At 43.6% G+C, this 25,995-nt stretch overlaps 1 protein-coding gene across 6 annotated transcripts in view; it reads right to left on the bottom strand.

The window, feature by feature from the left end:
* The window catches only part of LIMCH1 (LIM and calponin homology domains 1), a 388,951-nt gene that overhangs the window by 309,553 nt on the left and 53,403 nt on the right, over window positions 1-25,995 (bottom strand). The window lies entirely within an intron of this gene.

Here is a 25,995-nt window from a genome sequence, read left to right on the forward strand (position 1 = left end):
GGGCCCAGATTCGGATACGAGTTACGACAGCGTATCTCCGGATACGCCGTCGTAACTCTGAGTGGCGGGGTCGTATCTATTCGCCTGATTCTTAGAATCAGTTACGCATAGATTTCCCTAAGATCCGACCGGCGTAAGTCTCTTACACCGTCGTATCTTAGGCTGCATATTTACGCTGGCCGCTAGGTGGCGCGTCTGTAGATTCACGCAAGGAATATGCAAATTAGGTAGATACGCCGATTCAGAAACGTACGTCCGCCCGGTGCATTTTTTTTTTCGTCGTTTACGTTAGGCTTTTTCCGGCGTAAAGTTACCCCTGCTATATGGAGGCGTAGCCTATGTTAAGTATGGACGTCGGGCCAGCGTCAAATTTTCCGTTGATTACGTTGTTTGCCTAAGTCGTTCGCGAATAGGGCTGGGCATAATTTACATTCATGTCGAAAGCATTGGCTTTTTGCGGGTTAATTTGGAGCATGCGTACTGGGATACGTTCACGGACGGCGCATGCGCCGTTGGCCAAAAACGTAATTTACGTGGGGTCAGCCTTCATTACCATACAACACGCCCACTGCATGGAGAATTTGAAATCCGCAGGCTTACGCCGGACTACATACGCTACGCCGCCTTAACTTAGGGCGCAAGTTCTTTCTGAATACTGAACTTGTGCCCTAAGTTACAGTTATTCCGGGCCACGGTCTGTAAACCCAACTGTAAAATCTAGAGAAGGTATAGGGTCTGGTGGGAGGGGAAGGGGTGCTATTGCGGTCATCTTTCCCACTTGACCACCACTGATGGCTGTCGGGTGGGCAGGACCATTGCTGGATCAGACTGAAGGGCAACAAGAAAGAAAAATATTATAATGCAACTAAAGAATGTGTGAAAAAAAAAATTAATAAAAATGGGGGAATTCAATTCATGGAGCACTACAGTGAGCAGATCTGCCAACAGAATAAAAAAAAAAAAAAAAAAATTGACAGCAAGCATAAATAATTATGGACTGCACAAACTTTCTTATGTACACATCACAAAGATAGCATTACATTGCCTATAATGATCATATAGGGCCAAATCCACAAAGACCCGGCGTAACCGCGAATTTCTAATTTAAGTTACACTGCCTTAAAATTTCTACCTAAGTGCCCGATCCACAAAGCACTTACCTAGAAATTTCTGGCCGTGTAACTTAAATTCCGCCGGCGCAAGGCGTTCCTCATTTCATGGGGGCGATTCCCATTTAAATGAGGTGCGCTCCCGCGCCGGCCGTACTGCGCATGCTCGTGACGCCCCCAGCGGCGGATGCGGTACTGCATCCTAAGATCCGGCAGTGTAAGTCCCTTACACATGTCGGATCTTCTGCCTAACTATGGAAAACTGATTCTGTGGATCAGTTCCATAGTTAGGACCAGGGATACGACGGAGTAACAGCAGTTACTCCGTCGTATCTCTTTTTAGGATTTGGCCCATAGTTTAAATGCTACATGCATAGGCCATATAAACATTTTGTGCGACATAAGCACTTGTATGACATTATAAATGCTACAGATATGGACTGATGGCTATCTTTTTCCTATTATTGTATGGGACCAGTCACACAAGAGGATACTTAGGGAACGTTCACCCTGGGGTGGGCAGGTGTCGGCGCTTTTAACCTCAGCTAACTGCCAAAAAAAGGTTTAAAGTGCCCGTTTCAGTGGCACTGCCATTGATTTCAATGGGAAGGGGTGCTGTAGGAGCGGTATATACAGCGCCTCAAAAGATGCTGCTTGCAGAACTTTTTCTAGCATCCTGCCAGCACACCGCTCCAGTGTGAAAGTACTTGGGCTTTCAACTGAAGTGAGAGGCGCTTTTCCAGGCAATATTTTTAGCGATATAGCGCCTGTAAAGTGCCTCAGTGTGAAAGTGGCCTTAAAGCGGAGTTTCACCCAAAAGTAACTTGCGTTCATTGTACTCCTCCCCTCCGATGCCGCATTTGGCACCTTTCGGGGGAGGGGGGGGGGGCAGGATACCCGTCTTTCACAGGTATGCTGTCCCCACTTCCGGGAGCCTCAGCCACGGGTATCGACATCACTGCGGCGCTCCCTCCTCCTTCCCCGGTCCCCAGGCCAGTAGGAGAGAGGAGAGGCGCCTCGCAGTTGGGTTCCCGCTGTGAAGCATAAAGCAAAACTTCCGGATTCCCTTACTCGCAATGGAGGTGGCAGCACCGGACAGCTGATGGAAACATCAGCTGTGGTGCCGACATTGCTGGACTCCAGGAAAGGTAAGATTGTCCGATTATTATTTTTATTTTTTTTCAGAAACAAGTTTATTAAAGAACAAATGTTTTACATACATGTCATGACTTCCAGTTCCACAAAAACATAGTGCCCAAACATCACAGCCAATAATCCCCCATCCCGCCTCCCCATGCATGGTAATTGCAACTCAAGGTTATAAAGATCGCTCATACACCCACAGAAATTGCTTCCCCCATCCCCTCTAACGGCAAAATCTAGAATTATACCTGGGTCAATAGTCTCAAAGCAGTAACCTATCCAGTACAAGGTCCACTGGGGACAATCCTGGGGTGCTCAGCCAGGGTGACCACTGCCTTTCAAATTTACCAGGGCTCCCCCTGTGTTGAAAGATAAACTTCTCTAGTCTCAACGTGTCTCCCACCTTATTGATCCATTCCCTAAGCAAGGGGGGTTCAGCCGCCTTCCATCGCCTAAGGATGAGTACCCGTGCCTGAAATAGGGCTCTTGCAATGGGCGGTTTGAAATTGTCCTCCAGGGGGAGATTGTCTAGGATGCCCAGGATGCACGGTTTGGGGTCAGTCGGGCTAGTCACCGAGAAGACTCTATTTATGGTATTCAGTACCCCTGTCCAGTACAAATGTAGCTTTGGGCAGCGCCACAACATGTGAATTAAGTCTCGGTGGTCTCTCGCACACCTTGGGCAGTCGGAGTTTGGTCTCACCCCCATTCTAGCCAGCCTGGCTGGCGTGTAATGCACTCTCAGTATAATATATAACTGCGACAGATGCTGCGCCACGTTAAGGGAGGACATTAGTACCACCTGAAGCGCTTCCTCCCACTGTTCCCCCTCTAGAGCACCGACATCGTTCTCACATTGGGTCACCGTCATTAAAGGAAATCCTGTCAGGAACACCCCTAGTAGCATCGAGTAGCAATTGGAAATAAAGCCCTTATAGCTGTCCACCTCCTCCATATAATAAAATATGGGGGTCGGTGAAAGGGTCCCCGGAGTCCCACCAAACTGAGCCCTGATGGCGTGTTGCAGTTGCATATAATAAAAGTGCATCGTCCGTGGAAGCCGAAATCGCTCCCTCAGATCAGCAAAGGTGCTCAATTGACCCGCCACAAAAATGTGACGTAGGTGCGTGACGCCATACCTCCTCCACCGAGCCTCACGTGTCAGAGTGTGTAGTTCCGGGTAGTATCTATTATTCCAAATTGGGCTTTATTTGGTGAAACCTTCTACTGCCTGTAACTGTCTGGCCTTGTTTCATATTTTTTGGATTAGGGCAAACGTGGGAAATCTCTTATTAGACTTTGCGTATGCCAAGGCCTCCAAGCCCACTGCTACAGCCTTGTTTCGTGGTACGAGTCCTAACGGGGTCTACGGCAAGATTGTCCGATTATTAAAAGTCAGCAGCTGCATTATGTGCAGCTGCTGGCTTTTCATTTTTGCAGCACCGACCTCCGCTTTAAAGTGATTGTAAAGTCTAGTTTTTTTTTTGTACATGTTATACTTGCCTGCTCTGTGCAGTGGATTTCCACAGGGCAGCCTGGAACCTCCTCTTCTCAGGTTCTCTCGTCCCTGCCACCTGTTGAGTACCACCACAGCAAGCAGCTTGCTATGGGGGCACCCGAGCCGAGCGGCAGCTCTGTGTGTCCATTCAGACAGGGAGCTGTCGTTTTGGCCCCGCCCTCTCTCTCCCAATGGAGCTGCAGCCGCTAGCAATAATTGTAAGAATCCGGCAGACTGGTCGATCGATCAACTTGGGACATTCAGCCTGCCCATTAACGGTTTGAATTTTCTGCTGAACCGGGTGAGATTTGAACTGTGTAAGGCTGGCCTTAAAAGGGGAAGTTCACCTTTGTACACTTTTTTTACTTTCTAAAAATTCTAAGCTCCCCTATGCACCAATATGGTATTCGTGTACTTGTTTTGCAAAACTATTAAAGCATTCCATTAAATCTACAGCCACTTACTTTTCTTGTCCTAATCCACGTTTCCATTAGTAATATCTTCTTCCTGATCAGACTCTAGATCAGTGATGGCGAACCTTGGCACCCCAGATGTTTTGGAACTACATTTCCCATGATGCTCATGCACTCTGACGTGTAGTTTAGCATAATGGGAAATGTAGTTTCAAAACATCTGGGGTGCCAAGGTTCGCCATCACTGCTCTAGATCAAAGATCTCCAAACTACGGCCCTCCAGCTGTTGCGGAACTACACGTCCCATGAGGCATTGTAAAACTGACATTCACAGACATGACTAGGCACGATGGGAATTGTAGTTCCTGAACAACTGGAGGGCCATATTTTGGAGACCCCTGCTCTAGATCATGACACAGGAAGGAGTTGACCAACTGATCTCATTAGCACACACCTTGCATCATCCACCCTCCCATTCCCAGGTGCATGCTTTTTAAATGAAATGCAATCAACCAGTGATTATTATCCTGCTTACCTGTAGGCAAAAGTAGTAATAAAGGGTTTACAACCACTTTAATGCATGCAGCTCCCCCTCCCACACTGCGGAGGGTAGAAGGGGAGTGCGCCGGAAGGGAACCCCAGAAGTGGAGGGTCGGGGCTGCTTTGTGCAAAACTATTGCCCATAGCAGGCAAGTATAAACAGTTCTACTTTAAAGTGGAGCTCCAGTCTCCCCTCCAATAATTAAAAGTCAGCAGCTACAAAGACTGTAGCTGCCGACTTTAAAGATATTAGGAAACTTACCTGCCCAGGGATACCGCCATGTTGGCACCCCAGCCGATTTTCCGATCAGGTGCTGCTGCCACCATTCATAGTAAGGGAAACCATCAGTGAAGCCCTTCAGCTTCGCAGCCACTCTACTGCGTGTGCACAAAGTGTGCTGCGCTTTGTAACTGGCCTGCCGGGGGAACCTTGCCAAATCTCGCCGCAGCAAGGTTTCCCAGAGGTAGGGACAGGTCCCTGTCAAAAACAGGAACCTGTTCCCCCCCAAAAAGGGTGCCAAATGTGGCACCGGAGGGGGGAGGAAGCAAACAAGCAGAGCTTCCACTTTTAAAGTGTAAGTAAACCCCCTATCGTTTTCAGCCAAGGAAGCTGCCATCTGTCTGTTTAATGCACAACTGCCATGATGCTGCACATGTGATCAGTTATGACACAAGCCATTGGATGGTTTGACAGTTGGGTTGAAAGCACAACCAATGGGAGTGTTACATTTGCGGCATTTCCCGGAAATGAAACTGTTTTACGGATAGGTTTACTTCCGCTTTAACTAAAAATTACAAACACTGCAACTATCTTACATTCAGTTTCAAATACAGTATACTGTGCATTAATCCCACTAAATTCTGGACACTCCTCAACCTTGATGTCAGTTGGGGGCCACAGGTCACACATGAAACCTATATAATCTAGAGAAAAGGCAGATCCAGCTGTAACATCTGACCCACTTGAAGCTCCCAAAAGAATTAATAATCGAGGCCTAAAACACACAACTGCATCCTCTATAAGCGATGACTGCGGACAACAGTCACTTCCCCGATTCAAAAGGAGAAGGGACTGCGCACACTTTATATGAAAATGACATACCATTACAGACAATTAGAAAACTTTACACACACACACACACACACACACACCTCTATTGCTCATTGCTCTCAGCTTCTTTGCATTACTGTGCTTTCACCCACACATAAAAAAATTCCTCTTTATCCTAATTAAAATCAATTTCTACAAGTTATTCATAGTTTTAGTGTTGGTTAAGTTAACATCTATTAAACGTCAATGTTTACATTGCAAAATACACTCAATAAGAACGTACAAGTACCTTTCTAGGTTACAGCTAGGACATACTGTGTGTAAAACTTGGGAACTTTTTGAATGCCGTGTCCACAGAAATTTGAGAAAGGTGACATCAGATGACACAGAATAATGTGAATGGAGGAAACAGGAGGTACAATGACAGCTGCTCACAGGATCCTTTCTATGGACAGGATCACATCATTTTACTGACATTACATACCACATACCAAACTGTATTTTAAAATGTCATCTGCTTCCCAGCAACACATCATCTTATTTTAAAAACAATGACACAATGACCTACAGGCAACCAGTTTAGGTCAGGGACATACATTTTTTTTTTATTGAACGTAAACCTGTCATTTCAGTGGATGGGAAGCCCTTACTGTCATGTTTTTTTAATTGCAACCTGAATCACAATCAAGAAAACGGGAAGTGGGGGCAGGAAATTATGGGAAATCTCTCCAGTAGGGACTTGGACCGCAATTAAATACTTATTTTCAGTAAAACAAGGAAGAGTTAGACCCCTTTCACATTGAGGCGTTTTTCCATGCGGTACAGCGCTAAATATAGCGCTGCTATACCGCATGAAAAAAATCATGCCCTGCAGGCTTCAATGTGAAAGCCCGAAGGCTTTCACACTGAAGCGGTGCGGTAGCAGGACCGCTCCAAAAGTCCTGCTAGCCGCATCCTTGGAGCGGTATAGGAGCGGGGTGTTTACCGCTCCTATACCGCCCCTTCCCATTGAAATCAATGGGAAACCGTGGTAATACTGCCCGCAATGCGGGCGGTATTAACCCTTTTTCGGCCGCTAGCGGGGGTTAAAACCTTACCGCCCGAATATCGCGGTAAATACGACGGTATAGCAGCGCTAAAAATAGCGCGGCGATACAGTCACTGCACCTCCGCTGCCAATGTGAAAGCAGCCTTAGAACTAGGGTTGCAACAATGGTGCCGATACTAAGCATTTGCAAAGGGTATCGGTACTCGTGCAAATGCTCCAATGCCTGAAACCAATACTTTCAGGGTCGGTTCTTTCAGCCGTCAGCGGCATACCCCTACTGACAACTGAAACCTAAAAAAAAAATGTTTTGGTTGTTAAGAACTGGGGCAGCTGCCTCCCTAAAGTGGATGCAAACCCACTCTCATCCTTTCTAAACTACTGCCATAGTGCTGATCTATAAGTATATAGATGCCTCCTGCATGTATCCTTACCTGTCAAATGTCTCCCCTCTGTCTGTTATAAGAAATGAAAAACTGCAGATTCTGTGGGTGGGTCTGTTGTCTGGAGCTCGGTGGGTGGAGTCATGATGTCAGTAGACTCCCCGCCCACCTCTACACTCCCCTTATCAATATGTATTTTCTCCTGTGTATTCCTTACACTAAATTCTGCTAAGATCACTAACATCCAGTCAAAATCCAGAAAAGTAACCACATGACTTCAGAAAAGGAGTGGGGGTGGGAATTAAAAAATAATAATGCCTGTCTCAGGCTAGTGCATGAGATATGTAAATAACCTGTCATTCACAGCAAGGGTGAAGAATGTACAAAAGTTTAGCTCACTGAAAAGAAGAAAAAAAAGAAAGGAGGATTGCTCAGAGCTGGATTAACCATTTGTGGCAAGACTGGGCACATATGATAGGAAATCTTATTCTCTACATTGTGGCAGCAAAAAAAAAAAAAAAAAAGAATCGGGTTTACATCCACTTTAAAGCGGAGTTCCAGGCTCCTTCAGAGAAACATTAAAAGAGAGTAGCTACAAATATCGCAGTTACTGACTTAGGACATTTACCTGTCCATGAATCCAGCGGTGTCTGCAACCGAGCCGATTTTTCAATAGACTCTCGGGTGTTGCCACCACCATCTTGGGTAAGGGAAACCAGCGATGAAGCCGTGCTGCTTCACAGACGGTTCCCTACTGTGCATGCGCAAAGGTCACTACGCTTTGTGAATGGGGGGCGAATTTTCGGATGAGCTCCGACCAAGTCATCTGGGAGAGGGAGTGGGTATCTGTTAAAACCAGGTACCCACTCTCTCCCCCCCCCCCCTTCCCAAGAAGGTGCCAAAATGTGGCAGCAGAGGGGGGAAAAGAGGCAAATAAGCGGAGCTTCCCCCTTTGGGTGGAGCTCTGCTTTGACAACCAATAAAAGTAGCTGGGCAATGCTTAAAAACATTGCTCAGCCTGAAACAGAAAGATAGAAAAAAAAACATAGTATATTTGTTTATTCATTTACAGATCCAAAGGGACGAACTTCGATCTGGAGATGAAGTCAGTTTAAAGCAACCTGTTAAATAAAATAAAACATTTGTTTTGTTTATTTAGTAAATGTTTCTCTGTTTAACCCCTTTATTAACCTTTAATCAGACTTTTTAAATAACATGTTATACTTGCCTTCTCTGTTGCAGTGGATTTGCACAGGGCAGTCTGGATTACCCTCTTCTCGGGTCCCTCTTTGGTGCTCCTGGCCCCTCCCTCCTGTTTAGTGCCCCCACAGCAAGCAGCTTGCTATGGGGGCACCCGAGCCAAGCTGCAGCTCTGTGCGTCCATTCAGACACGGAGCGGCCCATCTCTCTCCTGATTGGCTCATTGACTTTGATTGACAGCTGTGGCAGCCAATGGTGCCTTTTCTTCGTCTCATCGAATCAGAATGTAGAGTCCTAGATGGCCGAGGGACTCGTAGACAATGTTGGAAAGAGATGGGGTTCAGGTACGTTTTAGGGAGTACTGGGGCTGCTGCTACACACAGGAGGCTTTTTATCTTAATGCATATAATCTTTTTACTTTAATTTATAAAACGCATTGCTTTGTTACTATTTTTATAGGTTTTACATTGAAAATTTGGAAATTTAAAATAAAAAACTCTCCCATTTGTAAATAACTTTGTAATGCTTTGTACCACTACTGACAGCTGAAGTGTAAACAAAACCGTTGCAGTAGGTAGCGGTAATTGGTATCGGCAAGTACTAAAAAAAAAATTAAATAAAAAGTATCGGTACTCATGGTAAAAAAATAAATAAAAAAAATGGTAATCGGTGTATCCAGGGTGGATTTGATTCAAATCATGATTTTTAAAGACCAACTGTCAACTCTGTCCCACAGCGGCTCCTCCTCTGACCCGCTGTCGACTTACCAGCAGTCCTATTCACTTTAATGGGACGGCTGGTGATGCTGCAGTGACACAACAAGGTGAGCGACGTGTCAGCAGCAGGTGAGTGGATGCCCGACAGAAAGGCGCTGCCATAATGGATCTGAAATGACAGGTGCCCTTTACATGTAAAGGTTCATTCTTGCTGGTAATTAGTGTGAAATTTTGTGAATGCATCAGTACAGTGCATGTTGTTATCTCAGCTTGCAGAGCTTGGATTCATTGAATGAGTTCACTGAAAATTTCAATATTGCAGACTATACAGCCTCATGCTAGATAACCAAGCTCCATTTCATGCTGAATAAACTAAATTATTAATGTATCTTAAATAGAAAGCTTATTAAAATAAGATTGAGGTTTTCTAAACTGGATGTTAGGGAGGATCAAGAGCGTGAACAGCACCACAAAAGCTACATAAAATTATGGCACGCGTGAGGTAAAATGGGGAACAATTTTAATTTCATCTACTTGCAAAATTTAGTAAAAAATAAATAAAAATCTAAGCTTTTTTTCAGCAAGTGTACACGCTGCTGTTAGCCATGAAACATTCACAAGCACACAATTCTGTCACAGAGGTGCTCCCTGAACCCGGATGTATCCTACCAATGCTACAGCACTCCAACAAACATGAATGCATGCTCTGTTCTTGCTCACACATCTCTGCTTGTCCCACTAGCCTTTTCCACTTGTCACATGAAAGAAACCGGAGAAAGAAAGATGCCAGACACTGCCAGCCCAACTGTCATGCAAAGTAAGCACTCAAGTTTTGTACTTGCTGCGTACACAGGGCTTCCATTGTGCACATGGTCATCCCCAGCAAGGGAAATGGCTCATCTTCAGAAAACCCTCCCTTTTCACACTGTACACCTTACTGTACATTCTAAATATTTCTGTACACACTAGTTCTTGAGGGAATCATTTTCACACCCATTACAGTAAAAGAAGCCTTTCCATTTGTGGAAGTTATACAGTTGCAATAAAAAGTATGTGAACCCTTTTGGAACAATATGGATTTCTGCACAAATTGGTCATAAAATGTGATCTGATCTTCAAGTCACAACAATAGACAATCACAGTGTGCTTAAACTAATAACACACAAAAAAAAAAAATGTTACCATGTTTTTATTGAACACACCATGTAAACATTCACAGTGCAGGTGGAAAAGGTATATGAACCCCTAGACTAATGACATCTCCAAGAGCCAAATTGGACTCCTGTTGGCTGACACCTCACTCCAATCAATGAGATGAGATGAGATGAGATGGGAGGTTGGTTACAGCTGCTCTGCCCTATAAAAAACACACACCAGTTCTGGGTTTGCTTTTCACAAGAAGCATTGCCTGATGTGAATGATGCCTCGCACAAAAGAGCTCTCAGAAGACCTACGATTAAGAATTGTTGACTTATAACCCTTTCCAGCTTTATGCAAAAGTATCTCCAAAAGCCTTGCTGTTCATCAGTCCACGGTAAGACAAATTGTCTATAAATGGAGAAAGTTCAGCACTGCTGCTACTCTCTCTAGGAGTGGCCGTCCTGTAAAGATGACTGCAAGAGCACAGTGCAAACTGCTTAATGAGGGGAAGAAGAATCCTAGAGTGTCAGCTAAAGACTTTGTCACGTACCTGGTAGGAGTCCGGTATGACGAGGTCAGCCCCTCTTGTATCTCCAGCCCAAACCCCTCTGAGGTGGAGACAGACGGCGGTTAGGGCTAGGAGGAACACGAGTGCCCGTAGTGTTGATAGGCTAGTGGCCGGAAGCAGGTGAAGACTTTGCAGGTGCTGAAGGGCCAGTAGGAACAGGACACCAGTGAGGTTGAAGGAACCAGTTGGTGTAGAGGAACTCCAACTCTCTCGCAGGAACAGGACAGGAAACTAGCAGGAACTGCTGGGTTGCAGCGGTCAGATGACTAGCCGGGTCGGAGCACACACGGACAGCGGAGTACCGAATCATAAACAGGAGCCAGGTCAGAGGGAAGCCGGGTTCGGTAACAGACGGGCGGCGTGGTAATCAGGGGAACAGCAGAGGCGAAGTCCAATAGGAAGCCGGGATCAGGAACCAAACAATCAGGTAAGTATCAGAATCCAAAGGAGAGTCAGGGAAGCCAAGTCAGCAACGAAGATCCAAAGTATAAACAGGTGTCAGGAAACAGGGCACTTGCTGAAGACCAGTCAGCACTGCCAGGCTGTCAGAGCCCCCTTTAAATAGCCAATGGGAGGAGTCAGGAACGCCGTTTGCACGTGCACGCCGTCCGTTGCGCCCGCGCATGCGCAGAAGCGCACTGAAGTGGCTGGTGTATCCTTTGTGCGCGCGCATGCGCGCCGGAATTCCAAGTAACTTGTTGCGTTCTAACAGTGCGCGCATGCGCACGTGTGTGCACCAACGGTCTTCTCTTACAGACTTACAAAAGTCTCTGGCATATGCCAACATGATAGCGAATCTACGATACGTAAAACTCTAAACAAGAATGGATTTCACAGAAGGATACCACAGAGGAAGCCACTGCTGTCCAAAAAAAAAAAACATTGCTGCATGTTTACAGTTTGCACAAGAGCACCTGGATGTTCCACAGCAGTACTGGCAAAATTATCTGTGGACAGATGAAACCAAAGTTGAGTTGTTTGGAAGAAACACACAACACGATGTGTGGAGTAAAAGAGGCACAGCACACCAACATCAAAACCTCATCCCTACTGTGAAGTATGGTGGTAGGAGCATCATGGTTTGGGACTGCTTTGCTGCCTCAGGGCCTGGACGGATTGCCATCATCGAAGGAAAAATTAATTACCAAGTTTATCAAGACATTATGCAGGAGCATAAGCTCAACAGAAGATGGGTGTTGCAACAGGACAACGACCCAAAGCATAGACGTAAATCAACAACAGAATGGCTTAAACAGAAGAAAATACGGCTTCTGGAGTGGCCCAGTCAGAGTCCTGACCTCAACCCGATTGAGATGCTGTGGCATGACCTCAAGAAAGCGATTCACACCAGACAGCCCAAAAATATTGCTGAACTGAAACAGTTCTGTAAGGAGGAATGGTCAAGAATTACTCCTGACCGTTGTGCACGTCTGATCTGCAACTACAGAAAACATTTGGTTGAAGTTATTGCTGCCAAAAGAGGTTCTACCAGTTATTAAATCCAAGGGTTCACATACTTTTTCCACCTGCACTGTGAATGTTTACATGGTGTGTTCAATAAAAACATGGTAACATTTAATTATTTGTGTGTTATTAGTTTAAGCAGACTATGAATGTCTATTGTTGTGACTTCAATGAAGATCAGATCACATTCAATTTGTGCAGAAATCCATATCATTCCAAAAGGGTTCACATACTTTTTATTGCAACTCTATGTATTTTCCTCCAGTAATAAAGAGTGCCCCCTTAATTAAAGGAGTTCTCCAAGCTAAAACTTTTAACCCCCGCTGTGCCCGGGCTGTAAAACTATACAAAATAAACTTTCACTTACCTGCCTACGATCCCCCGTTGTTCCGATATCGCCGTCCCGTTCTCCGGTCCCGGTCTCTTCCACTTCCTGCGGGTCGGTGACTCACAGTGCGCTCAGCCTATCAGCGGCCGCAGCAATGTCCCGTCGCGGCCGCTGATAGGCTGAGCGCACTGTGAGCTTTAACTTTTCTTGGAAGGCGGTCCACAAAGTTTAGGAGTGCGTCTATGGGAATGTTTGAGCATTCTTCCAGAAGCGCATTTGTGGGGTCAGGCAATGATGTGGGCGAGAAGGCTTGACTCGCAGTCTCCGCTGTAAATCATCCCGAAGGTGTTCTATCGGGTGAAAGGCAGGACTCTGTGCAGGCCAGTCAAGTTCCTCAACCCCAAACTCGCTCATCCATGTCTTTATGGACCTTGCTTGGTGCACTGGTGTGCAGTCATGTTGGAATAGGAAGGGGGCCATCTCCAAACTGTTTCCACAAAGTTGGGAGCATAAAATTGTCCAAAATGTCTTAGAATGCAGACACCTTAAGAGTTCCCTTTACTGGAACGAAGGTTCCAAGCCCCGTGAAAAACAACCCCACATCATAATCCCCCCACCACCAAATGATTTGGACCAGTGCACAAAGCAAGGTCCATAAAGACATGGATGAGCGAGTTTGGAGTGGAGGAACTTGACTGGCCTACACCTCAACCCAAAAGAACACATTTGGGATGAATTGGACTGCAAGCTTCTTGTCAAAACATCAGTGCCTGAGTTCACAAATGCACTTCTGGCAGAATGGTCAAACATTCCCATAGACACACTACTAAACCTTGTGGAAGGCCCTCCCAGAAAGTTGAAGCTGTTAAGAGTTGCAAAGGGTGGGCCAACTCAATGAACAGTGGCGGCCACCGCCGCCACCCCCATCCATGCGTCCTGCACCCTAATCTACATGCAGGGCACCAGATGCATGGATTCCAATGGGGGGGGGGGGGTTTAAACAAGTGATTAGAAAAAAAAAGGGTGGGCTCAGGGCACAGTGCACTGGAATGCCTAACCAACGGAGCAGAGACATGGAAAGACTGAGGGGGGGTATCCGCTGCTGTTTCTGCCCATCAGAACAGGATAAGTGAGCTGGCGACCGGGGAGGGGGTTGGTTATGGTGCGCAGTGTGGGATGGGGTCCGGTCCATCTGATGCCACCCCCCTGACTGATGGAGCACCAGCCGCCACCGATATTGAACCCTTACAGACTAAGACTGAGATGCCGGTAAACTTTGTGTAAAGGCAGAAGTCCCAATACTTTTGGTAATATAGGGCCAGATCCACCAAAGGGTTACGACGGCGTATCTGCTGATACGCCGTCGTATCCCTGTTTCTATCTATGCGGCTGATTCATAGAATCAGTTAGGCATAGATATCCCTAAGATCCGACATGTGTAATTGTTTTACACTGTCGGATCTTAGGATGCAGTACTGTGACCGCCGCTGGGGGCATTTCTCGTCGTAAACCAGCGTCGGGTATGCAAATTAGCACTTATGGAGATCCACGAAGGTTTTTCCCTTTGTGAAGTCGGCGTAAGTGTTAGTTTGTAAAAGCAGCCCTATCTTTGCGACGGCAAAGTGTAAAGTTAGTACACCATGTAAAAGTATACCCGTCTTTCCCACGTCGCTGTCAATTTTTTTTAGATTTTTTATTTTTCCCGCCGCAACTCTTTTTTACCCGTCGCGATTCACAAAACCTCGGCGCAACGTAACTTCGCGCAAAGCACGTCGGGAAAATAGCGTCGGGAGCATGCGCAGTACGTCCGGCGCGGGAGCGCGCCAAATTTAAATGCGACTCGCCCCATTTGAATTGGCCCGCCTTGCGCCGGACTGATTTAGGATACACCGCCGCAAATTTCCAGGTAAGTGCTTTGTGGATCGGGCACTAACTTGGGCAATTTGCGGCGGTGTAACTTAAATCGGAAAATTTACGTTGCGCCCGCTCGTTGTGGATCTGGCCCATAGTGTACACAAGATGATCATATCCTCCTTCAATCGCCTCTTCTCAAGAGAGAATAAAGTTCCGCTCCAATACAATTTTGGGTCTCATACTAAAAACTAAAACAAGGTGATAAAAGTTGCATGCAATATTTATTTTGTTACTGCAGATAATAAATACAAGATACCTGGATCCCTGTTATGGGTTGCATACAGACACACGCATTGTAAGAAATAATAATTCTACCCATGTGAAAAAGGGTACATGTGATGCAAGTGCACAAAAGAGAAACCCTGCACAGACGTCTGTTGAAGAGGTTACAGGAAACATAATCTTCAAAGAAAAATATTGTTTACCGCAACTTGTTCCATAGATAATTGAGGTGTCTTTCACTAGTGGGTTACTCTTACCAATGCTATCTGCCAAGAGGTTCAGAAGTGGAATTGGAACGTGTCCCAACGATCACCAAGCCAGACTAAATCTCTGAGGGGGCTTTCCCAGACAGTGCTCTACAAAGGGTGAAGTAACGGGGTCACTACTGCCACAACATGCAGACAATTTCCACCAGAATTAGACAGAAAAGGAGACCTGGTTTTGGATTAGGAATAATGCTTTTGTAGCATGTTTCAGGATAAGAAGAATATGGCACTACTGGTGACCTTTAGAAACTAAAGCCAGGGGGTTAGCGTCACTTCAGTTTTGGGTAACTTTAACCTTCAACTTTAGATGAAGCAGTCATTTAAATAATATGAGGTAGCCATGAAAATGGGACTATAGAAGGTGCCAAAAACATCATAAAATGACAAAATACTTAATTCAATAAACAAATTCATATCAAGGTTTGCATATGCCTCTGAATTAAACACCTGTTACTATACAGACATCTATCAATATTTATCTTTGAATAGATTGAATGCCACAAATGAACTACTGTATACAGATAAAATAGGGGTGTTGTAATTGGACATGTTTCGCAGTCAGCTTCATCAGGAAGGCAAGAGGCAATATTAAGCACATAAAAAAAAACAGGTTTAAAGTGAATAGTGCAAGTCCATAGCTAAAAGCAACCTTCTCTGGTGATGCAGTGATTTGCTCTTTGGAGGTAATGTTTCACAGCGAGTATAATTACCCAATAATAAATACAGTAAAACCTTGGTTTGAGAGCGTTTTGCACGACAAGCAAAATGTAATAAATTTTGCCTTGATATACAAGCAAATGTCTTGATATAAGAGTAGTGTCATCTCACAACTGAGTATAAAAAAAAGAAGAGAGGCGCCTCTAAGTGTAGCAATATGGTTACATTTAATGAAGGTATAACTTTTAGCAACTTATTGCTACACTTACAGGTGCCTCTCTTCTCTTTTATACCCTGTAAAAAAATGCTTTGATAAACAAGTGCTTTGGATTACAAGCATATTTCTGGAACGAATTATGCTGGCAAACCAAGGTTTTACTGTACTGTATCCAAAAAAGATATACACAAAATGAGTATAGATAGCCAATTAGAACCCACTTGTGGTCATTAATGGAAAGTAGAATACTGCAGTCCCCTTTTTCATGGACCTACAAAGTCCTACAAAGTCTTATTTACCTGTTTACCTCATTTAGAAAGAGGTGTGGTGCCTTCAATCCAACAAATGTAAAAACTTTAAATAATTTTGACCAAATTCATTTTAATGAATTTGTGCGAATAGCTTGAATATTGGGTTAAAAACCATAATGTTTCAGGGAATGTTTTGACACTATGACAGCATTACAGAAGCGATAATTTGTACCTGTGATGATTTAAACAGAGCAACATAGGCTGGTACATTTTGACAAAACTAAAAATTTCCACAAGGATCTGGTTCGTGCCAGGAGACTAAAAATAAATTAAGTTCTAAAGCAAAGTGGGGCACGCAATCATTTTCTTCGTAATAAAATGACTGACATGTAAACCTACTTTCTCTGTCACTTCTCCTGGCCCATGGAACACATGTGCTGAACAAAGCCCAGATCAAAACTCTTTCTAATGATAAATTAATGGATGTTGCTTATACTGATTAAAAGCTAAGATTGTGGAGGAAAAAAACAAACATGGTGTATTGAATCTATGAAGTTAGCTCAGAGAGACGATTTTACAAGTACAACACAATGATTACAGTAGAAAATACTTTTTTTAACCATTTGAGGACTGACGTTTAACTAATTCACAAAACACTAATTAACAATATGCTTAAACTAACACCACACAAAACGTTATTCCTTCACGTGAACACATTGTATAAAAAAATTCACATTACAGTTTGGAATAAGCATGGAAACCCTTATTTAGTTTCCTCTATAATGCCATCCAGGACTGCCAGGCCTTGGATCAGCAAGCCAGTAAGAAGCTGAACATCATGATTCTCCTTTGAAAAGGGAGCACTCAAGAGAAAACATGTAGGCTGCCATTGTTGACCTTCTTCTGAAAGATCAATTTGTCTGGTTGTTATTATGGGGCCCCTTACACAGCTTCAGGCATGGGCCCCCCTGGAGCAGAGAACCGCGGGGGGGGGGGGGGGATAGCCGCCTGAAATCGAGAAGCGGGGGGGGGGGCTGCCTCGAATTGAGAGGCCCTTTACAACAAAAAGAAGAATTAAAGAAAAATATATATTAAAAAAAAGGGGCCTTGGGGACCATGGGCCCTTTAATAAAAAGAAAAAATATATATATATATATATATATATATATCTCAAAAAATATATTTTTTTTTTTAAAAAGGGGGGTTGCCATCTGGGGCCCTATGGTCTATATATATATATATATATATATATATATATATATATATATATATATATATATATATATATATATATATATTATTATTTTTTATAAAAAGAAATTCCAAAAATGGGGGGTTGACATCCGGGCTCTCTGGGCCCTTTAATAGAAAAAAAATAAAAGCAAATGTATAAAAAAAAAAAAAAAAAAAAAAAAAAAAGGGGGGAGTTTCCATCCAGGGCCCTGGGGACCTCTGGGCCCTTTTAAAAAATATATATATAAAACAAAATAAACATTTATAAAAAAAAAAAAAAAAAAGGGGGGTTGCCTCTCTCTCTCTTTCTCATAGTTTTTTACAACCGGAAAAATTATCGTGTGTACTGTACGTGGCTTAAGGGTTTTATAGCTCAAAAGATGCTCAACAATAAAAATCCTATAAATTCAAAGGCCCCGGTTCTGAGCGTGAACAGGGGCCACTGAAATGAATGGGAGTTTGCTTGTTGAGCGTCTTTGAGCTTCGAGTTACAAAACCCTTAGGCGCAAATGCAGTCTTATAAGTTGTAGTAAATGCTTAGAAGTGTTACACTTGCATATTAATACGCATACACATAAAATGGATTCTAGGTCTTCTTCCTTGATGGTTCAAGTGCAAGAATTGGGAAATGACTCCACTACAGGGGCGGACTGACCATTGGGACTCTCGGGCACTACCACTAGGGGGCCCCATCAGGGTCTGATATGTCTGAAACCAACATGCTTTTGATGTGAAAATCCTGAGAGTTTAGCTGCCCCGCCTCTGCACTGCCTCCTGGCGTGGTGGCCATCTGTAAGTCCGGTGGCCCCATAAACTTCTATTGCCCGGGGGCCCCATGAGTTGTCAGTCCACCCCTGTTCCACTATATTCTGCATTAGTCTTTAAAGGAGTACTGATATTATTACAATGAAGTAAAAACAGTTAACTAGGCCATGGTGTAATACTGCGAGCCATCATTAACACAAATGTATCCTTCTCTAGAGATTCACTCAATTAAAATGTCAATTTCAGAACTTCCAGTCACGGTATGAGCATGCAGGTGTTCCAAGCCCTAGAGACTTCCTTGTCAAATCAGGTAAAGCATACTTACATTTGTTTTTCTCATTGATTCTGAAGCAAAATTGTCATATTTTAGTCAAGGCATCTCAATGGGGGGGGGATCAAGGCTGATAAAAATTAATAAAATCGGCAACAATAGAGGGCATGGCACATGGAAAACAGCGGAAACTTCAATGAGGCAAATACAGCCGGGAATCGTCTCTGAAATTGGAAGTCAACGGCGAGAGGGTGGTTTATTTTTTTGCCTGGAGATTTAATGCTTTTACCCAAATGTAGCAAAACAGAAATGAATCAACCTGGTTCTTACTTTTGCATTAATCGGATTTAAGCATTTTAGGCAAGTACTCTAAGACCCAATAGGTTATAAGGAATCTATCAACCTGAAACATTCCTAACATTAAAACAATGAGGCCAATGTGTGTTTCATAAAAGAAATATTCTTCATATATGAAGCACAAGGCATGTGGCAGAGTGGTGTACATATGCTTTAAATTACCCCACATTTCAGGGTTTCAGAAATGCACAATAACCACTTTAATTTGTTTCCTCTAATTTCACATTAATTACAGCACAAAAAAGGGTTGTGTTACCTTCAGGTTCAGGCTGAAAGAATGAGGTTTCTAGTAACTGGAAACAATGACCCTGTGTATTCTCTAACTGACAGACAAAGAAACCTAATCCGCGTTAAGCAAGATGAACTATAGTCTATAAATATTAGTGTATGCCTTGCCATGGAGAGAGTGACAGGTAAGTCACCATCAAGAGTTGTCAACTGCTGGAAAGTGAGCAGGCACTAGATGTTTCTATCCAAAGTTGCCCATACTCAGGTATAGAATGAGGGCGATTCCAATCATTTTTTTCAGACAGCAACTTTGGCAAATCAAACCAGTTGTGTAGTGCACAAAACAGCAAAGCTTCACTAGTACATTTTGCAGGGCACAAAGTGCCTATACACCGATCAGCCATAACTTCACGATCACCCACCTAATATTGAGTAGGTTCCCACTCTGGCACCATAACAGCCCTGACTTATTGAGGCATTAATCTCACTACACCTCCGAAGATGAGCTGTGGCATTTGGCACCAAGTAATCAGTAGCAGATCCTTTAAATCCTTTGAGTTGCGAGGTGGGACCTACATGGATCGGACTTGATTTGGATTGAAATTTAGAGAAACTGGTGGATATATTACCCTGCTGAAATGGAGTCCACTGCTTTTAGGGAATATCCTTTGCATGAAGGGGTGTACTAGGTCAGCAACAATGTTTTAAAGTAGGTGGTACATGTCAAAGAAACATCTACATGAATGGCAGAACCCAAGGTTTCCCAGTAGACCTCTGCTGGCTTGCCTTCTTCTAATAGAACTTCCTGGTGCCATCCCTTCCTCAGATAAGCAATGCGAATGCACTCAGCCACATGACAAATAAAACTTAAAATCGTCAGACCAAGCCATCTTTTATTGCTCCATGGTTCAGTTATAATGCTCACATGCCCATTTTAGGTGCTTTGGGCTATGGACAAGTGTTAGCATGGCTACCCTGACTGGTCTGTGGCTACACAGACCCATACACAAACTGCAATGCAATTGTGTGTTCTGACACCTTTCAACCCAAACCATCATTAACTTTTCCAGCAATTTGAGCTACAGTATCTCGTCTATTGGATTAGACTACATGGGCCAGCCTTTGCTCCCCATGTGCATCAATGAGCCTTGGCTGCCCTTGACACTGCCGTTGATCCTCCTTTTTTGTAGCACTTTTGGCAAGTCCTGACCACTGAAAACTGAAGAAGCCGCCTAGTGTCCTTTATTTAGGAAAAACAGGCAGATCTGCACACATTCCTTTGTTGCTAGGATGCAGGTGGAGCTTGCAGAGTTTCTTAGAATCCTTTAATGCGAAGACACAGGTGGCTCTTGAAGAGCCATCTAGTGTCCTTTGTTGCTAGGCAGCAGCTCTCGCAGAGCCTCCCAGCATTCTTTGTGGCTTCTTAAGGATGGCATCATCCTCCATTGCCAAGACGCTGGCAGCGTCTCAAGGAAGCTACCAAGAATCCCTGCATTGATAGAATGAAGGTGGCCTCCCAAAGCAGTCATCTAATGAAATCTATTGCCAAGATGAAGGCAGCTCTTGCACTCCATTGGCTGCTCATAAAGGACCGAGTCACTTTCAAGGCCTTATGCCTAACGCACAAATGTGTACACGGAAGCGCGCCCTTATATTTAAGTGAGAAAATAAAACAACAAACCCGAATCGAGTTCTTAGATCAACTAACCAAAAATTATTACAAGTTCCCAAAGCCCGATATAAGACCAAAGGAGAACGTTGTTTTTCAGTTCAAGGACCTCGACTATGAAACGCTTTACCAACTAATATCCGAATGGAAATTGATCACCTGGCCTTCAGATAAAAACTAAAGACCCATCTATTCTGGAGGGTCAAACTGAAGGAAAATGGATGCCAAGCGCCTTGAGGCGATTCAGTTCGCATTTGTAGCGCTATATAAAAGTTATTCACTCACTCACTCCAATAGACTATATTTTCACTTAAGGCCTCTTTCACATGGGCGATCCAATCAGGTCTGCCTGTCAGTTTTTCAGGCGGACCTGATCAACCCCTCCAGTCTCTTCTACGCTGACAACCGCCGTATCCTGTCTACCAAAAACAGACGGATGGTGGTCCTATTCCCCATCCATCTGGTGAATTGGATGGTTTTGTATGGAAACGGACAGGCGGTCGGTTTCCATCCGATTGCCCCATAGAGGAGAGCGGGACTGAGTCAGTGTGTCCAGTGTGCAGGAAAACATAACCAGGCTGTCTGTGTTGGTGCCGACTATAGCACCGTTCAATGCAAGTGGAAAATCCCCTTTTATCCTTACTTTGGCTTTTAATAAAACGTTATTACACTATCCTGGATTATTTGTTTTTCTCTGGGTATCGGCCACTTAAGCCTGAGGAGAAAAGCTGCTGGCAATTTCACATATATCACTACCAGAGTGGCTTCTGTGAATACAACATGCAAAAGGGTGGTACCCCAAGACACCAAAAAGGCGCATATCATAGATGTCGGCAAGCATGCATCTTGTACACATTGTGGTGGAGCACGTTTATAAAAAGTAGTTTTTAAGGCACTCTTATAAACAGGAGCACAGACGGTAATTGGAGTTTTTTTTCCCAGCAAAGATTTAAAAGTATATACTCCAAGTGAGGCCAGACCAGAGTCTTGTAGAGTGGAAAAATTATCCTTCATCTCTGGAGTTAATCCTTTTTAATTCATGCCAATACTCTGTTTGCTTTTTCTGTGAGGTTTTCCCCCAGTGAGTAGATTGCATTCATATTTTTGCCACCCAAATGCATTATTTAAAATTTTTCCACATTAAACCCCATTTGCCATGTAGTTGCCCACCCCATTAAAATGTATTCTGATCTTCTTGCAAGGTTTCCACATCTTGCGGAGGAGTTATTGCCCTGCTTAGCTTAGTATCGTCTGCAAATAGAGATTTCACTGTTTACCCTATCCTCCATAGCTTGTAGATGCTATAATTTTCACATAAATCAATTAATATACACTTTCTGTTCCCCCCCCCCAAAGACATGAAGCAGAATAAATTTTGTCTTAAATTTATAAAGAAATTCGATTTTTTTTCTCTTTATTGGGAGTATATATAATAAAAAAGAAACCTTCTGGTAGTCAAATTATTAGAAAGCACATAAGGAAGTCGGTTTTCCAAGAAGTAAAATCTGCTTTTCTATTCACTCCAGACTAAATCTCCGCACATAATGTAAATAGGTGAAACACCAAATGCTCCTTTTGCTTACACATACTGTCAGGGCTTTGGACAAACATATATCATTAGACCACAACTGCAGGACAAGAAAATAAATAAAATTAATCCTAACGCACGGGTTCTGCAACCACAATGTGAAACCACATTTGGAAAAAAGCAGCCATTCCATTGTGTCTGTAATCTGGAAAAATCTACACAAAGCCGTCTTGTTCTAAGAGTACCCAGGATCGAGATCAGGTTCCCTGTCAATTCAACAGCAAACATTTAAAGTGAAGATTTCCCAGGGCTCCAGCCAAGCTTTCATTCTGCCTGCTTTCTCAGTTTAGGAGGCTCACCTGAACTCAAGAACTGTCTGAGGCTGGATCTACTGGGTGTCAGAGTATAAAAAAAGAGGATGGGCCTTATCCACGAAAATGGAACCTACTTATAAAAGCAGTATCAATTTATGGCAGTCACCCAAATAAATGCTTAGAAAAGCTGTAAAGCGGGGTTCACATCAAGGCCAGAAATCATACTGGAATTTAAATCAGTTTTGTAGATGGAGCTAGAGAACTTTAACCTGCAGTTACAGTAGAAAGAAGGGCCTGTAGGCAGAAGTGTATGATGGGTGACATAGAATCAGATTTGGATCACTGTATATAAATAATATATACTGTATGAGAGCCCTATACATCACTATCAAGCAGCCTCCAGATCATGCTTGAACCATATAAATTTGGCTCTCAATTGCTCTTTGGATCGATTCTCATTTTAGCGATCCAGTAAATCACGACTATAAATGGGCTCCCAAAGCAGCACAATAGATCAAAAGATGTACAAGACCATTTACTGGCATATCTCTGGTGTAGCACAGTGGCTAGCACCTCTGCCATGCAGCAGTGGAGTCCTTGGTTTGAATCTCAACCAGGACAAAAAAAAAAAAACAGAGCCCACCCATCCCAGTCATGTAAGAATATTAAGGGGAACCCCATGGCAATTTTTAAATGGCGTGGCCCCCCCACCCCCAATATTCATACAGGCCCTTATATGAACATGCAACCCAGCAGGTCAGGAAAGGGGGGGTGAGCAAGCGCCCCACCCCCCGAACCATACCAGGCCACATGCCCTCAACATGGGGGGGGGGGTGTTGATGGGGACAAGGGCCTCTTCCGGACAACCACTTTAACAAGGGGACCCCCAGATGCCAGCCCCCCATGTGAAGAATGAGTATGGGGTACATTGTACCCCTACCCATTCACCAAAACAAATAAAAATAAAGAACTGCAGTGTTACAAAACACAAGATACGGTTTTTGACATGTCCTTTATTAAAAATGTATTTTCCCTCTTCTCTCACCGGTTAGGTCTTCATCCGCCGCCCGCTAAAAATATAAAACAGTCTTCCTCCGACTGTTCTGCTCTGACTTCCCGCTGTCTGCTATGTCTTATATAGACAAGGGGCGGGGACATCGGATAGCCACGCCCCATGGCTATATAAGAAATGTCCGACAGACATGTTTTTTGTTAATTGGACTTAGTTTACAGCATGCAATACTTTATGCAAATTAGTAACATGATACCCTTATCGCATGCAGTAAATTTAATAAATTGACCCAATTATACAATGCTTTTGAATAGAAGAGCAAGTACTTTACCATGTGTTTTTGTAATGGACATTAAAGCAGAACTAAAACCTCCCATTCTTTTAAGCCAAGGAAGCTGCCATCTTAGCCTTTATTAGATCTGCAACTGCCATGGTGCTGCAATTTAATGGTTTGACAGTTTGGTTGAAAGTGCAAGCTAATGTGACAGTTGGCATTCCCAGTATGCCGGAAATGTAACTTTTTTTTTTTTAGTGAGTGAGAAACATATAGCACAACACATGCTAACTGAATCGCCTCTGGGCCTTGTAGGCTTAATAACTCAATGGGCAAGGAGTTGCAGTGTCATTCTCTGTGAATGTCTGTGCCCCCCCAGATTTCAGTTGCGCCCCTTCCAAAGCCCCCCTCTACCTCCCCATGTAGCACATACATTGTTGAAATCCAACCCAAAATTAATTATCTATCTATCTATCTATCTATCTATCTATATACACACACACACACACACACACACACACACTTTTTTTATTCTAGCATGGCTTCCACATCTCAAAAGAAAACAGAACCAAAAAAAAAAAAAAAAAGTTGCAAAGGAAGATTGTTCAAGGAAAATTGGATAAATAACTGCTTTTTTGTCAAGGCTAAGGCACTCTGTTTAATTTGTAAGGAATTTGTGGCAGTTTTCAAAGACTACAATTTGAAAGTGCATTATATGCAAAAACATGCCGACAAATATGAGGCATATCAAGAAATGTGGCTTAACCACTTAAGACCCATCCGATTATGCAGGTTAAGGACCTTGCCCCTTTTTGCGATTCGGCACTGCCTCGCTTTAACTGACAATTGCGCGGTCGTGCAACGTGACTCCCAAACAAAATTGGCATCCTTTTTTCCCCACAAATAAAGCTTTCTTTTGGTGGTATTTGATCACCTCTACGGTTTTTATTTTTTGCGCTATAAACAAAAATAGAGCGACAATTTTGAAAAAAAAATATATATTTTTTACTTTTTGCTATAATAAATATCTCCCAAAAATATATATATAAAAAAAAAAAAAGTTTCCCTCAGTTTAGGCAGATAAGTATTCTACATATTTTTGGTAAAAAAAAAAAAAAAAAAAAAAAAAATCGCAATAAGCATTTATCGATTGGTTTGCGCAAAATTTATAGCGTTTACAAAATAGGGGATAGTTTTATTGCATTTTTATTAATATTTTTCTTACTACTAATGGCGGCGATGAGCGTTTTTTTTTCGTGACTGCGACATTATGGCGGACACAGCGGACAATTTTGACACATTTTTGGGACCATTGTCATTTTCACAGCAAAAAGTGCTATAAAAATGCACCGTTTACTGTGAAATGACAATTGCAGTTTAGGAGTTAACCACTAGGGGGCACTGTAGGGGTTAAGTGTGACCTCATATGTGTTTCTAACTGTAGGGGGGTGGGGCTGGAGGTGTGACGCCATTGATCGTCTTTTCCTATATCAGGGAACAGACGATCAATGACACTGCCACAGTGAAGAACAGGGAAGGTGTGTTCACACACACACACACACACACACACCTCTTCCCTTTCTTCAGCTCCGGTGACCGACCGCGGGACACCGGTGTAGATCGGGTCCGCGGGCGCAGTCACGGAGCTTAGGACCGGGTCGCGAGCACGCTTGCAGCAGCGCGCTCGCGACTGGGCTTAAAGAGACACGTACAGGTACGTGATTGTGCCCAGCCGTGCCATTCTGCCGACGTATATCGGCGTGAAGGGGTCCTTAAGTGGTTAAGGACAAAATAGCGATAGGTACATTATCTATATCGGTGATCGCTAACTTGTAATCTGCCTGACCTTTTTCTGCTCGTCAACTATTGTTATAGTTAGTGAATTTTACGTGTGGCAATTCCTCTTCTTCCAATGTGGCCCAGGAAGGTCAATAAGTTGCACACCCCTTGTAGTGCGTTGGCAGTCCATTCATCACAATGGATTGCAAAAGTTTGAACAGGCCCTGAATATCTGCACAATATAAGAAGGTATCTTGTACACGAGTTTGGATTTTCTTTGAAGTGCAGGGAGATTTTTATAGTAATGTAACTACTAGCACTGGAAGCCTGTGAACCACAAGACTTGACATAGTACAGAAGGGCCCAGCCTCTGGGAAGCATTGTGCTGCTGCAGATGGAAGATTTCCAAACCTCTCGCGTAGTTCCATCTCTGGAGTCTG

The sequence above is a fragment of the Rana temporaria genome, chromosome 1 (assembly GCF_905171775.1).
Source record: "Rana temporaria chromosome 1, aRanTem1.1, whole genome shotgun sequence".
Classification (NCBI taxonomy): Eukaryota; Metazoa; Chordata; class Amphibia; order Anura; family Ranidae; genus Rana; species Rana temporaria.